The sequence below is a fragment of the Manacus vitellinus genome, unplaced genomic scaffold (genome assembly GCF_001715985.3).
Source record: "Manacus vitellinus isolate BGI_N305 unplaced genomic scaffold, ASM171598v3 scaffold_9_pilon, whole genome shotgun sequence".
In the NCBI taxonomy this organism is placed as follows: Eukaryota; Metazoa; Chordata; class Aves; order Passeriformes; family Pipridae; genus Manacus; species Manacus vitellinus.
Genome location: NW_021940917.1, coordinates 15865366 through 15875643, shown reverse-complemented (window position 1 = coordinate 15875643; position 10278 = coordinate 15865366).

The window sequence follows — 10278 nt, the reverse complement described above, 5'->3', positions numbered from 1 at the left end:
TTTATGTCCATGTGAGACACAGGTGACACCCGAAGCCATGCTTAGATGACCATTTAATCCCCTGGGGATTAGACGCATGCTAATAATAGCTAATCACAGCACAAGGTTTTGGTTAGTGAGCATAACATCTGTCACTGCATTATTTGCTGTTTGGAGCAAGAAGAAAACAAAATCAAAGTAACCTTCATTTTTTGCAACATTGTGGTCATTTGTACTGGGCACAGAAAAAAAAAAAAACCCAAAGGGAAGAATCAAAGCATTGAAACATGTTCCTGGGCTTGTTGAACTTGACAAACATGAAGTGGATTTTATAAAAAAAAAAAAGGTGCCCTGCAGGCTTTTGTCATCAAAGAACGCATCCAAGAGCCTATTCCAGACCTGCTCATCAAAACTGGCTGTTCTTAAGTAGAAGAAGTGGCCTGGCCATTCAGTGTACTGAACTCAGCACACTAGTAACTGGTAGTTTTAATGGCCTGCAGTAAAACAGGTATGCAGATGAGGTGATTAATCTTATCTTCTTCCCTATCCTGTGAAATACAGCAGCAGTTTTGGATTTCTGACCCGTACCAGGGTCCCCCTCCTTCTGCTTTATTATTGGAAAAAGCATTGGGAATTACTGCAATTGCACTGCCATCTCAGATTTAGTAACATATGTTGCTAGCTCAGCAGCCGATGGCACAGTATGAGCTCTCTAAATAGCCTCCTGCATCAGGCATGAAGTTCACTGCTCTCCAGTTGTGTGCTTCTTTGCCATGGAACTGGAGAACAACTACATGTACATGCATTCTGAGTCTCCCTTGACAGCTATTGCAGTGGCCATCACACCATAAGTCATGAGGGGTTCATGCTCCAGCTTTAGACCTAATTCATGCTTGCAACAAGTTAGAGCCTATAGACTTATTCCTGCATTTTTGGCGTTAAGCTGCTTCTGTCGCATGAACAGAAAAGGAAACAGAATATTACATGCATGATTTATACGTCCAGGGATATTCACATACTCTCCATGCCTCTTGTTTCTGGAAGGTGTCCTGGGAATAACACCAGGGATTAAATTAACTCTGGTCTGTTACCTCACTGCTGTCTGAAGGGAACAACTTCCTTCCTCCTGCCTTACCCCAGGAAAAGAATCAGATCAGGCCATAGAGATACCCCACAGTGTACCTTCAAGTGTAGAGACCTTGCCTTCAGAGAGCAGAACTCCCTTCATGTTTGCAGATGTCACCCCCCCTGTCCACTTTGAAATGGCAGAATCTCTAGGCTTCTTGTGCTGAAAGGGCTGATCTCTACCCTCCAGGAACTGGCAGCTTGGCATGAAAAAGGCAAATATGGTATCTTTAAACAAATGTTGCAACTAAAATGAATAAACCTGCCGATGCCTGCAAATGGATCAGTTCAGTAGTCATAAATACCAGATATCTATAGAGATAAGTCAACAGTATGCCAGTAGTAAACACTAGAAAACAACAACCAAAATGTTCACCTTCTTATCTGATGGCCAAAAAAAGGTCTCTTTTTGATGAGACTGCCTCAGACCTGAATGGTCTTTTGGTAGAGGTTAGCAACAGGCCATTTGGGGAAACTGTCATGCATTGGAGAGTGAAATCCAGCAGCTCACTGATCAAGCTGCAACCATCATCTATACAGTTGTGCAGAAACCAGCTGATGACAAAAAACCTGATATGCCTCTTTGACCAGCAGATCACTGTGTGTTAAAATCCCACTGCAGGAGAGATTTTAGCCAGCTCTGCCTTCACTCTGTTCTACCAAGGCAGCAAGATGCTGAAGGGTATGGGAGAGTGGGTGCTACTTAACTTTTCTGTCAAGGCCTTGCCAGTGGCTCTGAGAAAGCCATTCACTCCAACCTGACTGCCCACCGTGGCAGAGGAGTTGAGGTTCTTTGACTCCTCTGTGCCTTGAGCAGCCCCTTGTTTTTGCTTGAGCACAGGGGACATGTGTGTGTCTTCGTCTGGGAGTACATGAGCCCTGCTCTGCCAATTGTCAGTCAACACGTTTACTGGGAATTACACTATCGTACTTCAGGAAAGAAAGGTGCCTGTCAGTTCCTGGCATTTGAAACTGTGGGGTATTTGAATGTTGCCTTGAAAGTCATATAGCAGTGATTTACGATTCCTTTTCGATCTAATGATGTAACACACCCAAGAACATTACCCTTGAATGACAGAGGAACAAACCTCAAACAATTTCCTCGTCATCTGTGCTGCATTACTCTCTTCGTTGGAAAAGATCAGCACTTCCCAGCAGAAGTCACAGAAAATGAAAACCTCTACACCCACAGCCTTCGTGTGGTGTCCCACTGTGGGGAAGCCTTATTTCTGCTGCCTCCCACCCTGATGAAGGAGTGGAGCAGACTATCACTGTCCTCTCGGTCCTCAGCAGATCTGGGAGTGGGATGTGTGTTCTCCAGCAACGCACACACAAGCGTGTGACACTGCAGTGAAGCAGCCCATATGCTGCTGTAAAAAGAGACCATATGTCAGTATGTTGCAGAACAGTAAATGCTGCCCCCAGATTATTGCACCAGATTACTCCAATGGGATATATACAGCTTCTTACATAGCACGCATCTCAAAGTGCTTTGCAAAAGTGATACTGCTGGCACAGAGCTTGAGTAGCTATGGATAAGCCAGGATGTCCATGCCAGCCCCGATGATGGATTTAAAAGCTAAAACCAGAAGCACAAATTACAAAAGCCAAGGAAATCTGTGTGTGCACGCAGTCAAAAGCCATTAGCTGGGCACATGGCCCTAGTAGGCATTAGAGGACACAGCTTCCACCTGCAACAGAAGGTGCAAGGAGGGAAGGTTTAGGTCAGAGCACCTCTCTGCATTCCAAGAGGAGGGAAGGTGTGAACACCAGGCTGATCAGTGAGTGACAGAGCTAGATAATAAACAAAGGCTTTCACATACAACTGCATTTCAGCTTTCAATCTCTGCACCTTCTGCAGGAGAAATGGATGGAACTATGGAGCTTCAGAAAGGAGAAACAAATTGTGAGGGGTTTTTTCAGCCGTCAAAGATGATAAAATTATTTTTCAGTAATGGAGGATTTTCTTGTTTGTTTTATGCTTTAAACAGCTGATCTTTGAAGCTGCAAGATCTTAAATAGTGTAAATCTTCTCTAGGTAGGAAACTTCACTGTTTTCACCATGTCATGTTTCTCATACATAGAAAAATTATTTATTTTACTGAAGATCCCAGAGGTCCCAGTCAACTCTGAGAGTCCCACAGTGTTACTACCTCTGTAAACTTACAACCAGAAAACACTTGACCTGAAGACTAAGTTTACATCTGCTTCAGACGGAACAGCAAGCTGGAAACACTGAAAATTGCAATGTTGCCTCAAAGAGATAGTTACTAATGCCCATTAAAAATACCACCTGCAGCAACCTCTACTGCAGGAAATGAACACTAAACACCCCTCTGCCCACACGGAGAGAAGGAAGAGGAGACAGGCCACACTGTGCCCAGACATCATCAAAACCTCTGCAGGACTCACTGCAGTTCTGTGCCTGCAGCCCCAGCACGGGGAGCTGTGGCCACTCCTGTAAAACACCTGTATGACCAACCCTCCTGCTGGTCTCTGGAATATGAGCACTTGTTTCTTTTTTGCTGCAGCCTTGTACCTGCCAGTGTTGCACCCCCCTTCATACTGTGCTGCGATGTGCGCTGAGACTACACAGGCACTCCCAGATTCTTCTTGTGATTTTTTGGCTTGACTTGTTGCTACCCGTGGTGGCTAAGCTTGTTTGCACTCCTCTGGTTCCACAGCTTTTTACAGACTCAGTAGCCCTTTTTTTCTTCCCCATTACTTTATCATCTCCCTGCTCTTTCATTGTTCTTGAAGCTAGAGTCAGTTTCTCCACTCCTTTTCTACTAAACAATCCTGCTCTCTGTATTATTTTTCCCCCCACATTGTGGCCATTTTTCCCAAAAATCACTTCATTATCTGGGATGCTCTCCTCTGCAAATCTTTCCTTAGAGCCTCTTCTCTCCTCTTCATTGCTTCTTCCTGACGCTGCATGAGCAAATACACTTTTGAGTACACCTCTATTATGTTAATAGTATTCTTTCTAAAAGTTTCTTGTGCCCTACAATTGTGTTTTCCTTAATTCCATGCCCAAATTCCATTTTGGGAAGATGGTTGTGCAAGGAGTGCACACGGTTTAGTCTGGGAAGGGTTTAATGATCTTTTTTGTTCTTGAGCTTCACAAGACATTTGATGAACGAGGTAATCTTCTTATTCAAGGTTCAGTGATTCGTGCTAAGATCTTTGGATACAGTCTGCCAATTGAAACATAATAAACTCTCATGGACTTATTGCAGAAATTGCCACTGATACTGTACTGTAATATTTTTTAACTGTGCCATCTCACCATAAAATTAAGGGAATCTGTGCATATGTACCATGTGTACAAGGAGGATAAGGTCAAAAAGCCACATCAGGTCTGTGGTGTCTTAATGAAGGCTTAGGCATATCTCCAGTCTTCTGGCAAGACAAAGATAAGTTTCCTCATAAGTGTCTCTCAAAAAAGTACCAATCAGACTTGCCAAATCCCAAACTGACCTGTGAGCTAGAGTGCAAAAGAAGGGCTACCACTTTCAGAAATCCACCTCCTTTCTGTGAGGACCACTCAGATGTAAATCTCTGACTGACTCCTGCAATTCACCAATGCAACATATAAATTAGTATGCTAATTTTGGGGTAATTTTCCAAAAGAATTGATAAGATGGGGTCTGATATTCCTTTGTCATGACAAAATGGAGTCAACATTCTGGCCAAAATGCAAGCCCGTTGCTCACCCCTTGCAACTGAACTGGCAGCAGCACATTTTCCCCTCTGCACAGTAGTGCATGGGATTTATACTTTATTACAAATATTTATCAATCCTGCTACAATTCAGATATCAGCTGTCCCTCCAGCAAGGAAACACAGCTCTAGCATAACCAGCTGCTACTCAAGCTGCACTTTCTGCAGACCTGGAGTCGTCACTAATCCATGCTCCCGTGCTCTGCTGCTGCATTTCTGTGTGGCAGCCAGATTGCATTAAAACAAGTATGTGTTTCCAGCTGTGCTCATGCACACACCCTGGCTGACACACGTCCCCACTGCTGCCGTCCTGTACCTCTGTCGGCTCCTGCCAGCTCCAGGGGCAGGACTCAGAGCTTGCCCAGTCTGGGCTGGAGGAGGTTCTCCAACCTCTGAGGTCCTGATGAAGGGTAGCACTGCCCCTTGCTCCCCCAATTTGGTGCCATCCCCAGACTTGCTAAGGTGCCCTCTGCCCCAGTCCAGCTCGGGACAGACTGACCATGTGTGTTGACAGTGGGTGGCAGTCTCTCACCCACTGGTGGCTGTACTACCTGGCACTGCAGGCAGGAGTGTGGCACAGCAGTGTCTGGGACAAGGGGCAAGATCCCAGGAGGCAGGGTCATGCTGTGGTGCCATCTAAAGGTCCTTGGACAGCCACAGAGGGGAAGGAAAGGGGGAGGATGCTGAGCAAAGACTGTAAGGTTTTGCACATTGACCCTCCGTGGAGCAAGAGACAATCCACGTGCAACTGGGGGAGCAGACCAGACCCTGGGGAGTAGAAGAAGACCCTGGCCCAGGAGAGGCAAGTGACATGACTGATCCTCGCTGGGCTCCCATAGCTCCAGGCAGGAAAGCTAACTCTTGTGTACAAGCAGGTGGCATGAGAATATTACATGGTAAATCAGATAAGCTGCAATCTCGTTATGCAGCAACGGATGAGGGGGTCAGAAAGGTTTGAGTATAGCTGTCAATACAGTATCCTGTAAGGATAGTGTCTAATCAAATTAGTCACTTGCAGCTCCCCTCCCCACAACCTCTTGGTTAGGAGGAAAACAATGTTCCCAGGAAGGAGAGGCTTAAAGCATCTTGAGCTCTGACATCCTCAGCACTTGCCATCCCTCTTTCTGCTTTGCAGACACTGTGCACTGTCTGCACCCACTGCTTTGGACACAGTCCCATAAGTGGTCCTAACAGTGTTGCTTTTCCTGGAAGGTACGTTTTGCACCGGATGATTCTACTCCACAGTTGGAGTCTCCAGCAGTGTCCCTCCTAGGACTGGGGAGAGACCGTCATATGAGTTGTTGGGAGGAGAGGAATTTTATTCCCAGGAACTTGAGCTCATTTTCCCAGCTGCTAGCCAAGCCTTCAGGGCAGCTTAAACATTTGAGGTTTTCATTTGAAACACTGTTTAAATGACGTCCACTGACACCCCACAAAGTAGAGGTCCTGTGCCAACTTTGCAATTCAGGTTTAAAGCTATTAAAAACAAATTTGTGCAACCACACGTGTTCAGATATTATTATACTGCGTGACAGTCTAGTGTAAGTTTCCTAAAATAGCATCCTCATCCTCCTCCAAAATCCTCCATTGTCTGCCTAAGTCCATTCAAAGAACATTATCCTATTGCAAGCTTAGATTGTATCCACTTCAGTTACCAATGTTATGCCGGCAATGGCTTTCTTGGTGCCACTTGAGTATCCCTGAAGGCCTAGGGAAGGAATACCTGAAGCCTTTGCACCATGCTTTGAGTTCTGGGTACATCAGCCCACCACCCTTCTCCAAGGGGGTTTCTGTGGCACTGCTGGCTCCATTTCCAAAGGTGATTTAGATTTCCACCTGCCACTCCTACATGGTTTCAACTGCACTGCACTTACACAGCCCTGGCTTAGCCTAACAAATGTTGCATCAGTTTCTCCACCTCTGCAGCTAGAAAATCCAGTACTTTAGGACCTTCATTCCTTCCCCTTTTTTAGGAGGAAGCCTTGTTAAGTTTCAAACCCTGAGTGCAGAAGCAGGAACTGAGTTTGGATCTTTCGCATTTTGGGCCTGGAGTATTGCTGTTGGACACTGCTTGTTTTTCTTATAAATGTTTTGAAACAAAAACATTTATCTTGAACGAAACATAACCTTTCATACCAAACAAATTGTGAATATCTGGAGGGTTTGGATCCAAAAGATACAAAAAGTTCACCCATTTGCAATTTTTCGGCTCCCAAATGACAGTCAAAAAGCATATACAGCAGTTTGCATACCTCTTAGTGCATCCACAAAACCTTTTTATGTCAAGAAAACACCACATGTTGCAAAGCCAAAAGGACCTTCTGTTCAGATACAGGGCATGTCCTCTGAGCATGTCCTCTAACTGTATAGCTGCGTCCTGTGATAGCTCTTTCATAGATGGTCTGATTCATGGACACTGAAACGTTTCTGAGAAGTGGCTATGAGCTCCCTGGAGACCTTCTCTCCTTACACAAATATGACCTGGCACAAGGAGGTTCCAATAGGTCCTAAAAAGTGCCAAGCCACAGTATGCTGAACTGTAAGAGGAGCTACACTTCACTGCAGACTTCTTTCAAAAATCCAGTAGCAGAAAAATTAGTTTTCCTCCAGTTTTAAGAAGTTGTTCGTCTGTACGAGTTCCAGCTGGCTCTATCACTACATGTGCATCTCTTCTGACTAAAAGTGTTTGCTGAAGAAAAGGATGCATCTCTGTTTCTAGGGATACCTAAGACTGGGTAAGAACAATCTCTTCCCACTGTTTTGGAAGCCTTTTCTGTGCAGGTCTAAAATCTACTGTACTGACACGATTATGGAGAACAGACTGATCCCTTTTTCTTAGCAGTAACATTTAATAGAGTTGGAGACTGTTTTGTTTAGAAAAGAGACATGAGAAACCTCAGTCTTTCCTCAGAGGTCACATTTTCCCACTGTATTCCACGTGAGACATCTGTTCAGTACAACTTGGCATAATCTGTTATGCAATAGAAGGTTCATCCTAATGGATGTACACCTCCTTCTGCCTGGTAGTCTTGACACATGTGCAGTCTCTGTTAAGCCCAGACAGTGACTCATCCCCATGAATTCACCAGGTGACTGTTCTCCACCTGAATAGGACTTTCCATACACCCTTGGTGAGGTCTAGTGCTCTAGTCCTGAACACATCTGTCTGCAACTTAGTTTTAAGATGGTGCTAAAACACATTTGCAGACACCTGACCGTGGCTTGCTCGCCGACTTAATGTTTTTCCACCCATCAGTGGAAATAATGAGACGTCCTACATCTATGAGAGCCTCCACAGAGAAGCCTACTCAAGAGGTTCTGAATGTCTTTAGTGAGCTACTAACAACAGATCTTCATCTCTCAAATATATTTGCTGCCGCCTTTTAACTACTTCATCTAAGCTTTCACCTGAAGAGAGTATCTTGTGTGTCATTTCCTCATCAGTCAAGAGCTGTGGCAGTCACTACTTTCTTTTTGTCTCAAGACTTACAGAGGAAATTATGATGTATGACACAGTTTGCTCTTGACAAAATCACACTGGATGCTACTTGTCTCCTCTATTTATGTACAGACACATGTTTGTTCCTGTATTTTCTTAGAAGCCAAATTTAAAATGGTCTGCTGTGAATTTCTCCAGTTCTTTCTTTTTCCTATTTTGCAGAAAGAATCATTGCATTTACCTTTTCCCAGCATTTCAAAACCTCAGAAGATCCTCCATTAATTGTCAGAAAAACTCATTAACAGTTTAGAGGTTATTTCACACAACATTCTAAAAACTCCAGCTCTTCAATGCTTTCCCTAATATTCCTGCTCTTCCCTATATGATAAACAGAAAGTGTTCATGTTCCTAATGTAACCTTATATTCAATTTGACTTTTCTTACTTTCCATTTTTAGTTGTTCACTGTATTTTTTACACATCTTCAATATTTTCACCGTGCTTATACATTTTCTGTCTGGTTTTCTCTTCCTTGAGATTAACAAGAACACATAATTTACAAAATGGCCTGTTTTTTTCCAGTTTGAAACTTTCATTTCATGGTCTCGCTCACCTAAACTGTCTCTCACCTTCATTTTTCAGGCAATTCTTTCCCTTGCTTTCAGTCAAAACCAAAGAAAATTCCCTCTGGCTCTTTCTGCCAGCCTTTGTGCCCAGAAAACTGCTGTGACACGTGAAACCTGGCTTAACAACCTGCAACCTGAAACACTGCCATCCCTACAGATGTCTGAAAATTAAAATTCCACATTGCCACCAAGTCCTGTGCTTGGGACAATCCTGCCTGTTGCTCAGAAAAAGGTTTCACCCATCCTCATTCCGGAGATCTGGAGCAGTCACGCACCATGCCAGCTCTGAGTAGGTCCTTGTCCCTCTTTTGCAACATGGTTTTTGGAGGCAGTGTATGTGACCCTGGCACACATCACCTCCTTCAAGTCTTCTTGAGCAGTAGTTCTATTTTAGTGTCCTGGCTACGAGAATTACCAGAACAAACCGCCTTCCTCCCAGGTATCCACATTCACTTTCGGGCTGGATTGAACCACTCCTGGCAGTGGTGACAACTCTCTCAGGGAGGGCACAGCCTGGGCCCTTACTCCTTCAGCAGGTTACTCTTGTTTATTTTCCAGGAATGTGGTGGATGGGACTTACTCTTGTTTGCCAGAAATGAAAACTCCCGTGCATTAATTCCTCCAAAAGGTGATGGCCTCTGAGGCATTTTGCCTCCCAGCATCACATTTGTCCTCACCTGCTGTTTGCACAGCATGGTGGCTTCATTGATGTGAAACAACTTATGTTTCTCACAGCCATAATTCTCACCCTTTCTCTCCACTGATAGCGATGAGGGAAATTTTTCTACCTTCCTGGTTTGCTTGGGGTTTGTTTGGTGTTTGTTTTTTTGTTTGTTTGTGTTGCCTTCAAGGCTTCCCATGTTTCCTTAGAGTGTTTCAATCCAGTAATCCCAAATGGAAGTTCTCCTTCCTGAAAGGACCCACTATGAGGCGTATTTTCCTGTCCAGGTTTTTACTAGCAAGAAGAAAAGGCCATAGTCCTTGCAAATTCAATTCAAATCCTGGACTAAAGCACTCAGGATTGGTGCTTTTGTTAGAGAACAGCCCTTAGACAGCCGTCCAAGAGTCATGAAATTGTAGAGAGAGTCCTGAAAGAGCAGCGTTACCTCACTATTTTTGTTCTGGCCACCGTGTTCTTTTGCAAAGGATGCACTTCCTACTCCTGCTAGGAGCTAGGAGAGCAGGAATAATAAGATGCTCACCTTGTTAGCCAAGGATTAGGCCCAAGCAGTATATATTTAATTAGACTTTAAAGAGCTTATTTCAATGTTAGGAGATGCAGTTCTTCCCTGTTGCTGCTGCCTCAATATAATTGTTTCAGTAAGTGTTCTGCTTATCAAGAGAAAGGAGAGTGTTTTCGGATATTGCAGGTACTCAATGTTTGTTT